The 21759-nt window shown below is 39.6% G+C and overlaps 1 protein-coding gene across 2 annotated transcripts in view; it reads left to right on the forward strand.

Annotated features, from left to right (window-relative positions):
- Positions 1 to 21759, forward strand: part of MKLN1 (muskelin 1) — a 376455-nt gene that overhangs the window by 39924 nt on the left and 314772 nt on the right. The gene's annotated exons all lie outside the window — the stretch shown is intronic.

Raw genomic sequence — 21759 nt, forward strand, 5'->3', positions numbered from 1 at the left:
AAAAAATTTTTATTGACCTTAAAGGAATAACTTTTTCATAATTGAATGACAAATCAGGCAGTACCTTGTATTAACTAGTAATAAACTACAAATATCTGTTAACTATATTTTTCTTTAATTGCATCTGCTGTCATGGCCTTACATTTATTTTAGTGATTAAAAAAGAGTGATTTGATTTGATAACTGCCTGTGCTCTCTGCATATCAGAAAATCGGAAGGAGCAGCCTTCCCTCTGACTCACTTAGCTGTGAAAACAGTACTCTGCCAGATTACTGGGAACTAACACTGTAGTAAAACCATAAGAAAATTTTGCTAAGAAACCTTTTCTCATCTGCAAATTACTTGACTGAAACCTGAGATGCTGGATTTCAGCACAAAGGTGGCTTTGGAGGAGAAAGTTTATGCCAAACTGGATCTGTTGTTTTTGTATTATATAAAAAGGAGGAAAAAAATGAACGGTGTACTCCTAAGCTATACATTTAAAATTATCCTGTTACATCAAATGACAGAATTTCCAAACCTCAGACTTTCCTTTAGAGCTATATTTTCATAAACTATGATCTGTACACAATCAAAACTAAATGTAATTGAATATTAAATAATTAGCCTTGCCCAGTTGTATTTAAAGAGTACTGGACAAAGTTATTTTATTCACTGCATCAGAAGTGAATTATACTTGAATTGCAAAAATGGCAATACATGTACAGTATAAAAATACAGAATACAGAGTAAAAAGAAGAAAATAAAAATCACCAAGATAATTCTATCACTGAGCGATATCGTCATTAAAATTTTGTTTTAAATTTATACACACATACAAACAGACACACGCACACACATACACATACCAGAATATCACAATATATAAATGCATATTCATGGTTTATTATAGAAAAATGAAACATAAAGTAAACAGAAAGCATAAAGGACCCCATGTCTAATTGGACCTCATGTCTAGCCCATCAATATCCCATTCCTCTCCCCATCTCATTTTATTTTGAAGCAAATTCCAGATATTATATTATTTCATCCATAAATTTTGATATGGCTGGGTGTGGTGGCTCATTCCTATAATCCCAGCACTTTCAGAGGCTGGGGCAGGAGGATCCCTTGAGGCCATTAGTTTGAGTCCAGCCTGGTCTACGTAGTAAAACTTTGCTTCTACAAAAAATTTAAAAATTAGCTGTGTGTGGTGGTGAGTGCCTATAATCCCAACTACTGGGAGAATAAGGTGGGAGGATCATTTGAGCCCAGGAGTTCAAGACTGCAGTGAGCTACAGTTGTGCCACTGCACTCCAGCCTGGGTGACAGACTGACACTCTGTCTAAAATATATATATTTCAATATATATCTTTAAAAGATAAGGACTTGCAAAAACCATAACCATTATCATATCTACATTAACTAATACAATTTTTTAGTAGTATGAAATATTCAGTGTTGGAATTTTTAATTGTCTTACAAATCTATAACTTACTTTTGTTGTTGTTTTTTCATTTTCTTTTCTTTTCTTTTTTGTTTTTGAGATGGAGTCTCACTCTGTCACCCAGGCTGGAGTGCAGTGGTGTGATCTCAGCTCACTGCAACCTCCACCTCCTGGGGTAAAGCGATTCTCCTGCCTCAGCCTCCCAAGTAGCTGGGATTACAGGCACACACCACCATGCTCAGCTAATTTTTATATTTTTAGTACAGACAGGGTTTCACCATGTTGGCCAGGATGGTCTCGAACTCCTGACATCGTGATCTACCCTGCTCGGCCTCCCAAAGTATAACTTACTTTTATAGTTTGCTTGTTGACACAAGATCCAAATAAGGTTCATGCACTGAGGTCGGTTGATATGTCTCTTAAATCTCTTTGAATTTAAATTCCATAAATCTCTTTTAATTTCATTTTTTTCCTCGTAACTTATTTGTTGCAAAAACCAAGTTGTCCTGTAGAACTCCCCATAGTCTGGATGTCTCCGATTGCATTCCTATGATGTAGCTCAACATAGGAGCTGTCCTATAACTGTTCCTCTGTCCTCTAACTACATACAGGCCTGATCAGATTCATATATATATATTTTTTCCTTTTTTTGGCAAGACTGCTTCCTAGGGAGTGGAGTAGTTTGCCATGAGGCGGTACATAAAAATCTCTTCTTTTGTGATGTTACCTGGATCTTAATGAACTAATGTTCATTAAGGTTTGTAAAAATGGTAATATTTTAATCCTATCATTCCTTGGCATGTGCCAATGGTGTTTGCTTCGTCTTATTTTTAAATTACTTTTGTTTTCTCTATTCCAATTATAATTTGAACTCATTCATTGAAATGTATTTAATGTGCTTATGTATATATTATTTATTATTCTTATTAATGCTTAAATTATCCTCGTTGGTCTGCGACAGCATCTTCAAATTGGTTCTTGACATCTTTTGACACAACCCTAGAGTTTTTGATAGCTCTCCTGCTATTTGGTACAAGATGGCATAGGCTCACCTTATATATTTCCACATAGTAAAAATTACTTATATTTAAGATGTGAATATATATAAATATAAAACAAAACCTTAGGACAGAAACTATTTATAATACCAAAAGACTAGAAATAACCCCAATGTCTATTAATAGAGGACTGGTTGAGTAAACTATGATACCTACACACAATGGAGTCTGTGTAGCTATAAAATGGAAGTAGCTTTTTTTTTTTTTTTTTTTTTTTTTTTTGAGACGTAGTCTCGCTCTGTTGCCCAGGCTGGAGTGCAGTGGCGCTATCTCAGCTCACTGCAACCTCCGCCTCCTGGGTTCAAGTGATTCTCCTGCCTCAGCTTCCCGAGTAGCTGGAATTATAGGCGCCTGCCACCACGCCTAGCTAATTTTTGTATTTTTAGTGGAGACGGGGTTTCACCAGGCTGGGCGGGCTGGTCTCGAACTACTGACCTCAGGCAACCTGCCTGCCTTGGCCTCCCAAAGTGCTGGGATTATAGGCATGAGCCACCGCACCTGGCCAAAAGTAGGATCTTTAAATATACTTATTATGGATTGATCTGTAGGATATATTACAAGTAAAAAAATGGGGATAGAAATGTGAGTCTACAATGCTATCATATACGTCAGAAGGGATATATATGTAAATTTATATACCTACACACATATATGCATGCATACACACACATATGTAAATACATTTGCTTATATTAGAAAACGAAGAATAGGAGGATTCACATCCCAAAATATTAATAATAGTTACTTACGATAAAGGGAGGAAAGAAAGTGGGGAGATAGGGATAGAAACTAGACTTCTTTGAATTCACCTTGTTTTGTAAATTTGACTTTGGCCAGGCTGGTCTCGAACTCCTAACCTCAGGTGATCCACCTGCCTTGGCCTCCCAGAGTGCTGGGATTACAGGCGTGAGCCACCACACCCGGCCTAATTGTGGGATATTGTAATCTTATTATGCCTGCTGTCCTTGAGAAGCAGGATTCTCAGCATGAGACGAATGGAATATAGATATAACATGGAGGCGGTTAGGCAGAAATCCTGTGGTCTCGAATTTGAATTGAGGGTTGATATAAATTTAGGATGTATATGTACATGTGTAGACAGATCTCCTAGGTCCTCCGTTCACTGAAAAACCTAGAAACATGACTAAGCCAGAAGCAATGAGCACCCTTGTTATCTATATTATGATATGATATACATACACATATATCATAAATATATATTCATATATACATAAATTTCATATATGTGTAGCACCAATTATTTAGCTACTCTTCTATTTCCGGTTATTTAGATGTTACCAGTTCTTTGCACTTATATATAATAAGTATGGCAAAGCAATTGTGCACTTATTATTTCCTTCATACACTTTTCTGTAAGTAGAATTACCCGACTAGAGGGTAGGAACATATTTAAACTCTTGATTAGTATTGTCAGATCACCTCCAGAAAGGTTATACCAGGTTACATGCTAAGTGGCAGTGGGGGAGAGAGTGACTGATTCACTGCATTAATAGTTATAGACATTTTAGACATTTACGCTGACATAGTTCTGCCGATCTATGTCAGGTAGAACTGTGCCTTTTTTGTTTTTCCCTTTTTGATTTTCTTCTAGAGAAATTTTAAAAAGCAATAAAACCATATGGAAAAACTACACTGCTGTAATGTTTTCATATTTACATTATAAATTAATAACTGTATATTTGACTCCTTAAAAGTCCTACTTATTTGCCCTTTATATCTCAAGAAAATCCTGCAAAGTGCTCCTTTACTTATACAATTTTGTGTGTAGATGGAAGAGCTATTTCATCACCAAGCTATTCTGCATTTGAAACGAAGGAGGAAATAGTTTATCCCTCCATGAAATGGTATTGAGAGGAAGCAATCCACAAAGATTAGAATGGGCTTGTCAAACTTAATGTGTTCCTTATAATTAATGCATTGAATTATAAATCCTTTCGTTGTAAACATACATATATCATGAATGTACTAAGATATGAATTTTTATATCTTTTTGGTAATTTTGGCAGTTATCTTTGAAATTCCTGGGGTTTTTTTATTGTAAACTTACCTTCGCAGAGCTCATTATATGTGAAACTTTATTTTCCAAACATAGTTTAGGAAATTAACTAACTTTGTAAACATTATTTTAATGTACCTTCTATATACAACTGAACCATGATTATGAAAGCAAAAAAAAAAAAAAGTAGGTTGTAGGCAAAATCATAGACTGTTATAGCTAGAGCGATCTTAAAGATCGGCTGGCCTAACCCCTTCATTTTAAACTTTTTGAAAATGAAGACAAAGGGCAGTTATGTAACTTCATTAAAGTCATACAGCTACTTTGTGAGAGTGTGACAAAATCCCAAACTGATTTGGTACAGCGCCCTTTCCATGTCGCTTCTCAGAGTTAGCAAAACTTGAAAGCAATACACAAAACCAAATATAATTGTCGTGTTAGGGAAATGGGATTTGGTGTGTCTACCTTCAAATTTTGATTATGTCACCTTTTCAATAAAAATTCTATAGACAATGGATGAACAACTACATTATAAAATTAGGTAAAAGAGCACCTTTGTTATTTGGGAAGCTAGAAATAAATTACGGGTTTTCTAATACTTGGCAGGGATTTGTAGCAATCAAAATGCAGACCATCAATGACTTGTTAGGGGTGCAAAAGTCATTGCGGGTTTTGCCATTATTTTAATAGCAAAAAATGCAATTACTTTTGCATCAACCTAATACAATGGTTTATCATGATTTTTTGACTTTACAGTGGTGTGAAAGTGACATGCATTTGGCTGGGCACGGTGGCTCACACCTGTAATCCCAGCACTTTGGGAGGCCGAGGCGGGTGGATCACGAGGTCAGGAGATCGAAACCATCCTGGCTAACATGGTGAAACCCGTCTCTCCTAAAAAATACAAAAAATTAGCCAGGAGTGGTGGCGGGCACCTGTAGTCCCAGCTACTTGGGAGGCTGAGGCAGGAGAATGGTGTGAACCTGGTAGGCAGAGCTTGCAGTGAGCTGAGATCACACCCACTGTACTCCAACCTGGGTGACAGAACAAGACTCTGTTTCAAAAAAAAAAAAAAAAAAAAAGTGACATGCATTCAGCAGGAACCATATGTCAAATTTGGAATCTTCATCTCTTCCTGGGCTAGCAATGTACAGATACTACTCTTTTGTGAAGTTGGGCCAAGTCACCTAACACAAAGCCCATTTTATAATAAAGTGTTGAATTTCTCGTGTAATTTACTGAATACCGTGTTGCAGGCGTTCTGAACATGTTTCAGGTAGGCTCGGCTAAGCTTCAATGTGTGGTAGGTTAAATGTATTATATGCATTTTTGACTTTTGTTATTTTCAACCTATGATGGGTTTATCAGGACATAACCCCATTGTAAGTGGAGGAGCACCTGTACACAGCATCTGAGTGCCTCATGTATGTATTCATAGGCACTGTTGTAAGTACTTTGTTTGCATTATCTCGATGAATTCTAACGATAATCTCAAGCACAAAGAGAGTATGTGACTTGCCACCAGGTAATCCTAAGAATGTCAGACTCAAGATTTGAACCTAGTTAGTCATAGATACAGTGGGTTATTTGAAGTTTCAAGTCTCAACTGTCATTGCCGCCACAACTGAGGGTTGCTGTGATTGTCTGACTCGCCCCAGCTGTCTTCCTACAGGATCAAAGTTTCCACTTGAGGAATTCTTCCATAGCCAGGCACGATGGCTCAAGCCTGTAATCCCAGCACTTTGGGATGCTGAGGCAGGCAGATCGCTTGAAGCCAGGAGTTCAAAACCAGTCCTGGCAACATGGTGAAGCCCTGTCTCTACAAAAAATACAAAAAAAAAAAAAAAAATTGTAGCTGGGTGTGTCAGTGTGTGCCTATAGTCCCAGCTACTTGGGATGCGAGGTGGGAGGATCACCTGAACCCAGGAGGTCAAGGCTGCAGTGAGCCATGTTCACAGCACTGTACTCTAGCCCAGCTGACAGAGAGACATTGTCTCAAAAATTAAAAAATTCCTTGGAGCAAAAATTTTTAGAGACAATCTGCCTTCATCTGCCACTTGCTATGTGATTTTTCATTCCTCATCTATAACATAGGTGTGATATCTACCTCATAGAATTGTTGGAGGACTAAATTAGACAAATCGTATCCATTTTTTAGCCGAATAGCTGGGACGCAGTTATCATCAGCTATGGTCATCATTATTAGTATTATTAATATCATCACCATTATTATTTCTTTCTCTCCTTTTGACCTCTTTTTTCATGCAAAAGCTCCTGAAAAGGATAATACATTACCCAAGAAGCTGGTGACTCATCAGTTGTTTTTTTCCTAACAGAATAGAGCAGAGCGGTATTAAGGCTGAAGGAAGGAAAGAGGTAGAGACCTCAAAGACAACTTAGAGCAGAGTTTTACCCCACATTAGTTGGGATACATTTACACAACAGTTCATTTGGAGTCTAGTCTTGTATTTGGGATCCTGTCATCTTTATTAGTTTCTGGAGCTCATTAAGGAATGAGGAAGGGCACTGCCAGCAGTGGTGACAGACCTTCTGTCCCTGCCCGAGGAATTCCGTCCACTGTGGCCACCTGCCTGTCCATGCTGCAGTGGGAAGTGGGTAACAACCCTCCACAAGCTCTTCTGTTTACTGTGCCGGGAAACGGGCCTTTTGCCATGGAAAAATTTCTCATTGTACCCGTAAGTACAGAACACATATTGCACAATATGTAAGATCTTATTGAGACTTCCTGTTAGGCTGGGCGCTCAAGTCTGTTATCCCAGCACTTTGGGAGACTGAGGCAGGCGGATCACCTGAGGTCAGGAGTTCAAAACTAGCCTGGCCAAGAAGGCAAAACCCTGTCTCTACTAAAAATATAAAAAAAAATCAGCTGGGCATGGTGGCAAAGTCCCAGCTACTCTGGAGGCTGAGGCAGGAGAATCACTTGAACCTGGGAGGCAGAGGTGAGCCGAGATCACGCCTTTGCACTCTCCAGCCTGGGCTACAGAGTGAAACTCTGTCTCAAACAAACAAACAAACAAACAAACTTCTTATTAACCTGTGTACACACCGTGCTTCAAGACTAGGACTGAGTGCCATTTCTGAGGTGTCATTCCACTTTTTACTCAGGGGCTAAAATTCTAAAGGTGGCCCGCAACCACATCCTCACTTTTTTCTCTAGATCACACACTTTGCACTGACGCCTAAAGTCTTACTGTTTAATGCTACCAGCTTCTCCCTCAGGTCAAGTATTCTTATTTTCTGTATTTTATTTTTCACTTTTCGTCTTTATGAAAAGGACCGAGCACATGGTAGAATAGAAAATGGTGCAAAAAGATGTTCAGTAAAAGGTGCATCTCTTTTCCATCCAGGCTGCCCAGTGCCATTGGCCAGAAGTGCCAACCATTTGTTCATTCATTCAGAAAGTGTGGTGGGGTGCCTCCTCTGTGTTAACCACTGTTTGGGGTGCTTGGAATCTAGCAGCAAACAAATGGATTAGATCCCTGCCTTCTAGTAGGGGTTGATGGGCTACGAGCAAGATATATGAGCAAGTTATCACAGGGTAGGTTAGAAAGTGATGAATGCAGCCCGGGCAACATGGTGAAACTTTGTCTCTACAAAAAAAATTTTTTTTAAAAATTAGCTGGGTGTGGTGGCACATCTGTAGTCCCAGCTACTAGGGAGGCTGAGGTGGGAGGATCACCTGAGCCTGGAAGTGGAGGTTGCAGTAAGCCGAGATCGTGCCACTGCACTTCAGCCTGGACAACAGAGAGACCCTGTCTCAAAAAGAAAAAAAGAAAAAGAAAATGACTAATGCTATGGACAGAAATAAGTAAGGGTGGGGTACAGGGTGATCAGGGTCACTTATGAAATACCTATCACACAAGCTGAGTGTCCATCAACAGATGAATGGATAAAGAAAATGTGGAGAATATAAATATATATATATCCACACACACACACAATGGAATGTTATTCAGCCATTTAAAAAATGAAATCCTGTCATTTGCAGCAACATGGATGGAACTGGAGGTCATTATATTAAGTGAAATAAGCCAGGCACAGCAGGACAAATACCAAATGTTCTCACTCATATCTGGGAGCTAAAAATGTGGATCTCATGGAGGTGGAGAGTAGGATGGTGGTTACCAGAGGCTGGGAAGGGAAGGGGGAGCGGGGGATGAAGGGACATTGGCTAATAGGTACAAACAGAGTTAGATAGTAGAAATAAATTCTAGTATTCAGCAGTACAGTAGGGAAATTAAAGTTGACTATAATTTGTTATATATTTCAAAATAGCTATCAGGTTTCAAAATATCACATGTACCCCCACAATATGTACAACTATTATATATCAATTTTCTTAAAATCATAAACAATTATAATGGGAAAAAATAGTATATATCACTGGCCAGGAATTCTCCTGAGCACTTTGCATATGTTAACTATCTGAATCCTCGCAACAAGCCCAGGCACTCTTACCATCGTCATTGTAAAGGGAAGCTGAGGTATAGAAGAGGTAGGAACATGGCTCAAAATCACAAAGCGAATGAGTAGTGAGACCTGGGCTTTCACACAGGCTGCCTGGCTCCAGAGCCTGAGCCTAGCTCCAGAACACCTCCGTCATCCCAGAAAAAAAAACTCCCATGCCTGGTAGAGTCACTCTCAATTCTCTCCTCCCCACAGACCCCGGCCACCACTCATCTGTTTTCTGGCTCTGTGGATTTGCCTAATGTAAATATTCATATAAAAGGAATCATGCAATATGTGGCCTTTTGTGAGTGGTTTCTTTCACTGAGCATAATGTTTTCAAGGTTCATCCATATTGTATCAGTCCTTCATCCCTTGTTGTGGCTGAAAAAGATTTCATTGTATAAATATACCACATGCTGCTTATCCATTCATTAGCTCTTGGGCGCTTGGCTTGTTTACATTTCTTGGCTATTATAAATAATGCTGCTGTGTACCTTTGTGTACAAGCTTTTGTGGAAACGTACGTTTTGTAATTTTCTTGGGTACACACCTAGGAGAATCGTTCAGTTGTAAGGGAACTCTATGTTTAACTTATTTATTATTATTATTATTATTTTTGAGACAGGGTCTCACTCTGTCACTTAGGCTGGCGTGCAGTGGTGCGATCTTGGCTTACTGCAACCTCTGCCTCCCAAGCTCGCCTATTCTCCCACCTCAGCCTCCTGAGTAGCTGGGAGCGTAGGCATGTGCCACCACATTGTGCCTTTTTTTTTTTTTTGGCATTTTTTGTAGAGACAGGGTTTCACCAGGTTGCCCAGTCTGGTCTCAAACTCCTAAACTCAAGCAATCCACCTGCCTCAGCCTCCCAAATTGCTGGTATTACAAGCATGAGCCACCGCACCTGGGCCTATGTTTAATTTAACAGATCAACTTTTGATGATATGTATTACTTAACTAAGCCTCACTACTCGGAAGGGGAAAAATATAGGAGTAAGTGGTTGCTTTAGCAAATGTCCTATCCTGTCCTATCAATATGATGCTGTCTCCTTCTTAGGGTTTCATAAGTCAGTATCCTGAAGGTCACTGACACTCCACGTGTGTATTTTCTATGCAGAACCCCTACGAAGGCCACCTTTTGTCACCTTCTCCGTACAATAGATGGGGAGTGACCATAAGGAAGTACCTGTTAAAGTAGCTGAAGGGCTCAAGCTCAAGCAGTGGAGCCTCTCCAGGTACTTCTAAAAGCATGATAGACTGGGTCAGTCTAGAGACATGAATGCTTTGAGAAGATTACGCAGTCCTCTAACTATAACATTCATGATGATTTTGTAGAATTATCTATGCCTAGCATAATGCTAAGTGCTTCACAGCCTTTTTCCTAGACTTACACTCTCCAATATCATAGCCACTGGTCACATGTGACTCTCAAGCACTTGAAACATGGTTAGTCTGAATTAAGGTATACCTTAATTAGGGAGGTTGAGCATCCCTAATCTGAAAATTCAAAATATGAAATGCTCCAAAATCCAAAACTTTTTGAGGACTATGATGCTACAAGTGGCATTGTTGGTGGTGACAAAGCCTGCTGTTCTCTGCTGTTGCTGCTGTTTAGCAAATGATACAGGTATTCTAAGGGTTGCTGCTGTGCTGATTAGTTACCCTGAACACATTTTTTTTCACTATTTTAATAATATGTTATATATACATATATACATATGTACACATATATATACATACACACACACACACATATACACACACACACACATATATATGTATATCACTCTTATCACCTAGGCTGGAATGCAGTGGCACGATCTAGGCTCACTGCAACCTCCGCCTCCTGGGTTCAAGCAATTCTCCTGCCTCAGCCTCTCGAGTAGCTGGAATTACAGGCATGCACCACCATGCCTGGCTAATTTTTGTATTTTTTGTAGAGACGGGGTTTCACCATGTTGGCCAGGCTGGTCTTGATCTCCTGACCTCTCAAAGTGATTCACCCGCCTGGACCTCTCAAAGTGCTGGAATTACAGGAGTGAACCAACGCGCTCAGCCGGTGTTATATTTTTTACTGTTGAATACTTACGTCTAAATAAACGTGAGAAAATGATTGCTTATCAGTAGCACATAAATGAGCGTCAGGAATGATGTTGCCAGACAAGCACAGAGTGTCCCATGGGTGGTTGAGATAGTGACACCTTTGGTTTCTGATCGTTCGATTGATACAAACTTTGTTTCATTCACAAAATTCTTAACAATATTATATAAAATTACCTTCAGGCCATGTATATAATCTGCATATGAAACATACATGATTTTCACGTTTAGACTTGGGTCTTATCCCTGAGATGTCTCATTTATGTATACGCAGATATTCCAAAATCTGAAATCCAAAACTATCCTGGTCCCAAGCATTTCGAATAAGAGATGCTCAACCTATACGTATGAAATACACATTGGCCTTTGAAAACTTAGTGGACAAAAGAGAATGTAAAATACTCATGAACATTTTTTACTTGTTGAAATGATATTTTGGACATGAGTTTAATAACATATAGCACTAAAATTAATTTTGCCTGTTTCTTTTTACTTTTCTTAATGGACTGCTAGAAAATTTTAAATCACACATGTGGCTCACATTGTGGCTTCCATTATATTTCTATTGGACAGCACTGGTTCTAGACTAGTCCTCACAGTAATCCGATTAGCTGGATGGTATTATCATCCTTGCATTATGGGTGAGGAAACTGAAGCTTAGAGCGCTTAAGTCAATTGCCTATCATCATACAGCTGTGACTTAAGCGCAACTGTCTCCAATTCTGAATTCTTACCCATCACTCTAGGCTGTCTCCCCATAGTCCAGAAATGTAACCCACATGATAGAAAAATGGTTAGGATCATTAGCTGTGGCAAAAGGCTGTCTTCACGTCTTCGTTGTAGAGCACCTGAAAAATGGTCTGTGAAGTTCTGTAAAGTAGAATTTAGGGTGCAGTTGGAGGAAATTGCTTATGAGAAAGTTTCTTAAATACTAACTTTGTAATGGTTTGGGACTCACCCACTGAGGATCGAAGGTAGAAGGAACTATTTCAGAGTTGCTTTCATTTCTACGATTCTATCACAATTCACATCAAATTCACAGGTCAGCCTCTGCTGTAACATTCAGATTGAGATGGAGTAGACTGAGATGAATGAGTGCTTCAGTTTCTTCCCTTTTCCCTGTAAAGTGGAGGGTTTTAATTTCATCCCATTTCATTCGAATTTGTGGAAACCTCAATAGGACATTCTTCACAGCAATCCTGCCCTCTTCTAAGTTTCAGTGGAGAGGAAGACAAAACTGTCAAGGAGAGAAACCATTCTCTGAAATACTAAGCCATTCTCTAAAATATTAAACCATTCTCTAAAATATATATTTTAACTTGGTCAAATCTTCCTTTTCCTAAGGGCATCAGTGTTCTTCGCTCACAATTCTCATGTATATATCATTAATGCTAACTATTATGAGTTGTTAAATGCTATGACAATTTTATTTGCATTTTACATATATTATACTTGTATACAACATGTATCATGGGTATAATTTACTTTTTAAATTTCAAATACCGAAGAGGATGCCCAGTTTAGAACAGTAGCTCCTTGGGCTATTTTTCCAAGTTGGGAAGGCAGGGGGAGGATTGGAATAATTGCAAATTAAGCTTTGCCACAGGGCCTTGTTCCCAAATGTTTAAACCCTCTTATATTATTAGGGGCTAAAAATCTTGCTAAGAGCTTCTAAACAGAAAAATACACTTATTTGTTTTGGGTTTTTTTTTTTTTTTTTTTTCTTGAGACAGGGTCTCACTCTGTCACTGAGGCTAGAATGCAGTGGCAAGATCTAAGCTCACTGCAACCTCTGCTTCTTAGGCTCAAGCGACTTTCCCAGCGCAGCCTCCCAAGTAGCTGGGACTACAGGCACATACCACCATGCCCAGCTAATTTTTGTATCTTTTTTGGTAGAGATGCGGTCTCACTATGTTAGCCAGGCTGGTCTCGAAACCTTGACCTCAAGCAATCTGACTGCCTCGGCCTCCCAAAGTGCTAGGATTACAGGCATGTGCCACCACACCCGGCCACTTATTGGATTTTTATTTCTTCCCCCAGACTACAACTTTATAGCATACCAAGAAACATGGCAACTTGACTACTATAAGATTAATGCAAGCCAAAAATCAAACCCTAAGAAGCTAAAACGTTTCTAGACATATATATGCCACGTTTTTTGTTTTTTGGTTTTTTTTTTATAGTTTGTTTTTATTTTTTTATTCAGGGTCAAATTTTTAGTGCCCCTTCATTAGGTTCACTTTGGCTTAAATAGCTACATGGAAAATATGTTCCAGCATTTGTTTTTTGTTAAGTCACTCTTCTGTAAAATTCCTTAGCGGTTTCAAATGTCATTCAGATGAGATGACAATGAATCATAGAAAGAAGACAGAGAGATAGAATGGTATTGGGAGAGGGATAGGGAGCTGGGAATCAGATGACCTGAATTCTAGTTCTGTTCCAAGAACAAATTGGCAACAAGGCCTTGGGGAATTTAAGTTCCACAAACATTTCTTGGACACCTACTATGTTCAAGGCATTGAAATAAGTGCTGTAGGAGCTACAACAATGAACGAGACACGGATTCTCAAGGAACTTAGCACCTAGCAGGAAGGAAAGCATATTCACAAAGCAATAGTATAATGTGGTACGGAATGTATGAGTAGTGGAATAGAATTTATGGGGGCACAGAAGAACAAAAACATCATTACAGTCAGGGAGAATGGGGCTGGCTTCATGAAGAAAGTGATATTTGGGATCCTGGAAGTGTGGGTAGGATTACTGGGTGGGGATTTGAGGGAAGGGTGTTTTGTTGTTGTTGTTGTTTTGGTTTGATTTTTTTGAGACAGGGTTTCACTCTTGTTGCCCAGGCTGGAGTGTAATGGCGTGATCTCCACTCACTGCAACCTCCACCTCCTGGGTTCAAGTGATTCTCCTGCCTCAGCCTCCTGAGTAGCTGGGATTACAGGTGCACGCTACCATGGCTGGCTAATCTTTTGTATTCTTAATAGAAACAGGGTTTCACCATGTTGGCCAGGCTGGTCTTGAACTCCTGACTTCATGATCCGCCTGCCTCGGCCTTCCAAAGTGCTGAGATTACAGGCGTGAGCTACCACACCCAGCCCAAGGGAAGGGTGTTTTAAACAGAAGGTGCAGGGAGGTGGAGATGATGTAAGCAAAGATGTACAGTAATAAAGTACAGAGCTGGTTCAAGGAACTTGTTAGACAGGCACAGTTAATTCTGAATAAAACAATGGAAGATAAGTTTTGAGCACTAGATTAAGATCAAATTGTAGTAGGGCTTGAATTCCATTCTGAAGAATTTGGACCTTATGAGTGGTGAAGAGCAGGGAGACAGCCAAGGTAACACGAAGACCCCTGAGTGATCAGCTTTGCTGGGAAGATTGTTCTAGCGGCACTGGGTGGTAGAAGGGTGAGCAGAGAGGTAGAAGGCTGGGAGATAAGTTAGAAAACAGTTATGGGGCTAGGCACAGTGGCTCACGCCTGTAATCCTAGCACTTTGGGAGGCCGAGGCAGTCAGATCACTTGAGCCCAGGAATTTGAGATTAGCCTGGGCAACATGGTGAAATCCCATCTCTATAAAAACATAAACATTAGCTGGGAGTGGCGGTGTGCACCTGTGGTTCCAGCTACTCAGGAGGCTGAGATGGGAGAAATGCTTGAACCTGGGAGGTCGAGGCTGCAATGAACTGTGATCATGCCCATGCACTCCAGCCTGGGAGACCCCATTTCAAAAAAAAGAAAATGGTTATGGTAGGCTTTTGGCCGTGGGAATGGACAGAGAAGGCAAATGCAAGAGACATTGTGGAAGGAGTATTGACAGAGCTTGGCGACAATTGGTTTTGGGATGTAAAAGATGACTGTGGTTTTGAGCATGGGTGAGTCAGAGGATGGAGATGCTGAGACTGTAGGAGGTTTGCCGGGAAAGATGCTGAGTTTGATTTCGAGCACATTTAGCCCATTCCGAACACGTCGGCTAACATAATCATATAAAACACAGGCCAATTCCTGACTTGCCTCTGCTCAAAAAACACTTCAATGTCTTCTCATCTTACTCAGAGTAAAAGAAACATCCTTACAATGGCTGATAAAGCCTTCAGTGGCCTGGCTGCCCACATTCCCTCTGAGCTCATCTTCCTCCTTGCCCGCTTCTCGCTGGGCACTGCCACCCTGGCCTTCTTGCTGTTCCCCAAACATTGTCCGACATGGGTCTGCCTTAGAGCCTTTCTTAGTGTTTTCTCTGCCTGAAACTCTCTTTCCTCAGTCTGTTCTTACACCTTTATCCCTCACTTCTTTTGGCTCTTATTCAAAAAAAAATTTTTTTTTTGAGACAGAGTTTCGCTCTTGTTACCCAGGCTAGAGTGCAGTGGCACAATCTCAGCTCACTGCAACTTCCGTCTCCTGGGTTCAAGTGACGCTCCTGCCTCAGCCTCCCCAATAGCTGGGATTGCAGGTGCCCACCACCATGCCCAGCTACTTTTGTATTTTTAGTAGAGACGGGATGGGATTTCACCATGTTGGCCAGGCTGATCTCAAACTCTTGACCTCAGGTGATCTGTCTGCCACGGCCTCCCAAAATACTAGGATTACAGGTGTGAGCCACTGCGTCCGGCCTAAATATCATCTTTTTTGAAAGGCCTTTCCTGATCATCCTGCATAAAACAGTAACACTCCCCCCACCACATCCCCTCTCTCCAGTTTCCTCTTCTCCATTGTACTGATCAGCATCTAACATACTATTTGTTTACTTGTTTATATCACAACCTGGAAACTGAAACTGTAAAAAAAAATTAATGAAATGATCCACTGTTTTCCAGGGTATGATGAGGTTTGCTACTCTCATACACTATTACACCATTCTTGGGACTGGGCATTGTTATAATCCCTTTGAAAAGTAATTTGGCAGTAAGTATAAAGAGTCATAAAATGTCCATCTCCTGGAACATTTTATGTTTTGAAAATTCTGAAAGTCGATTCTAAGAAGATAATCTAAAATGTGGAAAAGAAGGCCAGGTATGGTGGCTTATGCCTCTAACCTCAGCACTTTGGGAGGCTGAGGCAAGAGGGTTGCCTGAGCCTAGGAGATCAAGACAAGCCTAGGGCAACATGGAGAGACTCTGTCTCTATAAAATATAAAAAATTAACCAGATATGATGGCACATACCTGTGGTTGCAGCTACTCAGGAGGCTGAGGTGAGAGGATCACCTGAGCCTGGGAGGTTGAGGCCGCAGTGAGCTGTGATGGTGCCACTGCACTCCAGCCTGGGCAACAGAGCAAGATTGTCTCAAAAAAAAAAAAAATGTGGAAAAGAAAACACGTGGAAAAACGTATACTAATGTGGTATTTATAATATCAAGAAATTGGAAAGATTCTAAACATCTAACAATATACAGAAACAGGTAAATTAAGTAAATTACTGTTCATTTCCTTAATGATATATTATTCACTTGTTAAAAGGATAGTTATGAAAGGCTGGTTAGCAACAAGGAAAATGCTACAAGGCAATGTTATACTTAAAATAATAGGATCCACGACTGTATAGAGTATGATTTCACTTATCTTTAAATATACACCCAAAGAAGGACTAGGAGGAAATTAACCCCAATGCTGATATTAAATGCATTAGGCTAATGGAATTATTGGTGACTTATTTTTTCTAAATCTTTTCAGTTTTCTGTATTTAGGTTATATCCTTTCTGTAATGTGCTATTTAATTTTTTATAATAATCATTTTTTTTAAATACTCAAAAGAAACTGCTGTTACAACTAACTTACCACCATCTAGATGGCATTGTTGGGTATCAGTGGTAAGTGTGAGTCTCCAGGCTGATGGCTTCTACTTTTAGTTCTGAGGATCCTGACATCAATGACTGGCCCTACAGCTCATTAGCCTCCCACATCTCATTCCTCCACTTTCTCATTCCTGACTCCTTCCTCTTTGCCACTCTTCCTGTATAATTTTAGGCTGTGTCTGCCTGATTATGAAGGACACAATTATGAAACAAGAAAAGCTAAAAAAAAAAAAAAAAAAAAAAGCCACACAACTTGCCCCCATGCATCTTGACAATCTTCACATACATGGATCGAGGCTAAGCCACCATATTAATGCCCCCTTCTATTTTTCTCATTCTAGCTACCCCTGTCCCCATTGGTAGACCTTAAGGATTCCCACTTGGCTGTTCTCTGTAGCACCAGCCAGCCACCGTGTCCAGCCGAAACCCTCATTTTCTCATCTAAAGTCCTATGTCCTTAGACAATACACTAACAGACACACACCGATTATTAAGATAGTCTAAGTTAACTTATTATATAGGCATTGCCTAAGTGGAGTAAACAATTGAATAACAGAATAATTCAACCTGAAACCTGTAATCAATTGATTTCCCAAATATCAGTGTCTGAATTAACCAGCTCATTGCTTCAGATTTTTTCTGCATATGTCACAGTGTCTCGATAACTATTTGAGACCAAAAAATTAACAATTTACTGTTAATTTTAACTACTTTGGTTATCTGCAGTATTCTAAGTATTTATTTAGTAACTAAAATTAATTTTATCTGCTTTGATTAATGGCCTCATTTGAAGGATCTGGAAGCTGTTTTTTGAGACAATAGAACATTTTTTGATAAAGCAAAACTCTTAATTGAGTTAGATCCTTTCAAATGGTTATTTAGACTTAAGAATTGAGATTATTAATAGCAGACTTGTAAAATGTCAAAAGGAATGTATTATCTAGTTATGACTAATAGGATTTTAGAGAAAATTTTTCACAAAAAGAGATTTTTCCATTTAATAACCCATTTATTTTCAAGCAATAGTCTGTTGAATAAAGATTCTAAGCAAATTCACTGTAATGGGGATGAAGGAATTAAATAGAAATTCCCAAGAAATGTTGTTCATAGTGTTCACCATTATAACAGCTCAACAGTGTTCTTGTATGCCTTCTTTGGCTAAAGTCCCACGTAGAAAACCCTTTCACCTGGACATGGTGGTTCACACCTGTAACCCTAATACTTGGGAGACTGAGGTGGGAGGATCGCTTGAGCCCGGGAATTTGAGGCTATAGTGAGCTATGATCATGCCACTGCACTGTTGAGCAACACAGCAGACCCTATCTTTATGAAAGAGAGAGAGAGAGAGCCCTTGTAGCTGCTGACATAGACGTGAGGAATCAACATGATTGTCCTCATCACAGCTAACAATTTTGAGAATTTACTGTGAGCCAGCCTTCGCTGCATACTGCACTAAATTGTCTCATTTTAATGCTCAGAAATCAATAAAGTAGGCACAAATGTTATAGTCATTTTTAGATAAAGAAACTGAGGCCTAGAAAGATTAAGTAACTTGTTCAAGGGACAGCATTTAACATAAAACACAGATGTGTTGTATTGGCTGTTTTGCCTTCTCTGTGATGCTGAGAAAATAACATTTTTAAAAGGAATTTCAGATTCAACTTTACCACTTTTAATTTAAAAGGAAAAATGAAAGGCATTTTGAATTGCTGTGGCTGTTATGCCATTGACTAATTCCATTGGAAAGCTGGTTCGGTGAGAGCTGAAATTCTAGAAGTCTGAAATGTCTGAGAGACTGAGTTCCCCTTGGCTAGTTGGTGCTTCCCTCACAACCTTTTCCCACATCAGCCTGTGCTGTAAACCTCCCTTTCACTCTGTGATGATTTCATCTCTGAGGGTTTGTCACTCGTGGAGCTGTCCTTGGTCTGACAGGTCAGAGAAGAAAAGTTTTTGCCTGGGGTCTCTGGCTCCTCACAAAGTTGCTGCACTTCTCAGCTGATTTATATTAATAGAAATCCACAAACCCGCCATGTACAACAGATTGAGAGAATTCTTAGGAAAGGCCACAAAAACGCTGAAGTACTTCATCATAGTATATTTTCTTTTTTTTTTTTTTTTTTTTTTTTCTGTTTTGAAATATTATCTTTTTTTTTTTTTTTTTAAATTTATTTATTATTATTAAACTTCAAGTTGTAGGGTACATGTGCACAACGTGCAGGTTTGCTACATATGTATACTTGTGCCATGTTGGTGTGCTGCACCCATCAACTCGTCATTTACATCAGGTATAACTCCCAATGCAATCCCTCCCCCCTCCCCCCTCCCCATGATAGGCCCCGGTGTGTGATGTTCCCCTTCCCGAGTCCAAGTGATCTCATTGTTCAGTTCCCACCTACGAGTGAGAACATGCGGTGTTTGGTTTTCTGTTCTTGTGATAGTTTGCTATGAATGATGGTTTCCAGCTGCATCCATGTCCCTACAAAGGACACAAACTCATCCTTTTTTATGGCTGCATAGTATTCCATGGTGTATATGTGCCACATTTTCTTAATCCAATCTGTCACTGATGGACATTTGGGTTGATTCCAAGTCTTTGCTATTGTGAATAGTGCTGCAATAAACATACGTGTGCATGTGTCCTTATAGCAGCATAATTTATAATCCTTTGGGTATATACCCAGTAATGGGATGGCTGGGTCATATGGTACATCTAGTTCTAGATCCTTGAGGAATCGCCATACTGTTTTCCATAATGGTTGAACTAGTTTACACTCCCACCAACAGTGTAAAAGTGTTCCTATTTCTCCACATCCTCTCCAGCACCTGTTGTTTCCTGACTTTTTAATGATCGCCATTCTAACTGGTGTGAGATGGTATCTCATTGTGGTTTTGATTTGCATTTCTCTGATGGCCAGTGATGATGAGCATTTTTTCATGTGTCTGTTGGCTGTATGAATGTCTTCTTTTGAGAAAACTGCTCAGTGAAATCAAAGAGGACACAAACAAATGGAAGAACATACCATGCTCATGGATAGGAAGAATCAATATCGTGAAAATGGCCATACTGCCCAAGGTAATTTATAGATTCAATGCCATCCCCATCAAGCTACCAATGAGCTTCTTCACAGAATTGGAAAAAACTGCTTTAAAGTTCATATGGAACCAAAAAAGAGCCCGCATCTCCAAGACAATCCTAAGTCAAAAGAACAAAGCTGGAGGCATCACGCTACCTGACTTCAAACTATACTACAAGGCTACAGTAACCAAAACAGCATGGTACTGGTACCAAAACAGAGATATAGACCAATGGAACAGAACAGAGTCCTCAGAAATAATACCACACATCTACAGCCATCTGATCTTTGACAAACCTGAGAGAAACAAGAAATGGGGAAAGGATTCCCTATTTAATAAATGGTGCTGGGAAAACTGGCTAGCCATAAGTAGAAAGCTGAAACTGGATCCTTTCCTTACTCCTTATACGAAAATTAATTCAAGATGGATTAGAGACTTAAATGTTAGACCTAATACCATAAAAATCCTAGAGGAAAACCTAGGTAGTACCATTCAGGACATAGGCATGGGCAAAGACTTCATGTCTAAAACACCAAAAGCAACGGCAACAAAAGCCAAAATTGACAAATGGGATCTCATCAAACTAAAGAGCTTCTGCACAGCAAAAGAAACTACCATCAGAGTGAGCAGGCAACCTACAGAATGGGAGAAAATTTTTGCAATCTACTCATCTGACAAAGGGCTAATATCCAGAACCTACAAAGAACTCAAACAAATTTACAAGAAAAAAACAAACAACCCCATCCAAAAGTGGGCAAAGGATATGAACATCATAGTATATTTTCATTTTTCCCTGCAATTGAGCAGAGCTTTTCCATCTTAGATCAGGACATGGGAAACCTAAAGTTCACTTAAGAAAATCAGGCTGAAGACCCGTTTTGGGCATTATACAGTTCTAAATGCTGCAAAAGAGCAAGATAATATTCCTCCCCTCAAAGATTTTACATGTCAATGATAAGACACACATAAAAAAGTTAGACAACCCGACATCATAAAGAGATGAATCAGAAGCCAATAGTGTACCATGAATACCAAGTGTTTGAAATCCAAGGCAGGGTTATGGGGAAGAGGTCATTGGATGCTGAAATGGTGAGGGAGGTTTCTGGGGAGAGGGGAGAAATTTAATATAGGTCTTGAAGAGGAGAAAGCTAGCCACAGGACAGAGTGTATACTGTAACCCCACTTACCTAAAAACGAAGCAAAAAAAAAAAATTGTATAGGTTTATTAAATGCAGTGAAAAAGGGTCAGAAGGATAAGCAGCATATTGGAAGAATGGCAATACAGTTGGCAGGTGGGAGAGGGGAAGAGCTAGAATTAATAGGGACTTTCAGTTTTTACTGTACATATACTTCTATATTGTTTAAATATTTTTTACTTATTTATTTATTTATTTATTTAGATTGAGTTTTGCTTTTGTAGCCAAGGCTGGAGTGCAATGGTGCAGTCTTGGCTCACTGCAACCTCCCCCTCCCGGGTTCAAGTGATTTCCTGCCTCAGACTCCCAAGTAGCTGGGATTACAGGCATCCGCCACCACGGCTGGCTAATTTTTTTGTATTTTTAGTGGAGACAGGGTTTCACCACGTTGGCCAGGCTGATCTCGAACTCCTGACCTCAGGTAATCTACCTGACTTGGCCTCCCAAAGTGCTGGGATTACAGGCATGAGCCACCGCACCTGGCCTGTTTGAATATTTTTCTAATGAGGATATACTTATGCATTATTTGGTATAATTAAGAAACACAACATTGACAAAGAACAGATAGAACTTGGGTTTGTAGAGCAAAAGAAAGAGGGTATTTTAGTTGAGAAGAACAGCTTGAGT

Source organism: Chlorocebus sabaeus, chromosome 21 (genome assembly GCF_047675955.1).
Source record: "Chlorocebus sabaeus isolate Y175 chromosome 21, mChlSab1.0.hap1, whole genome shotgun sequence".
Taxonomy (NCBI): domain Eukaryota; kingdom Metazoa; phylum Chordata; class Mammalia; order Primates; family Cercopithecidae; genus Chlorocebus; species Chlorocebus sabaeus.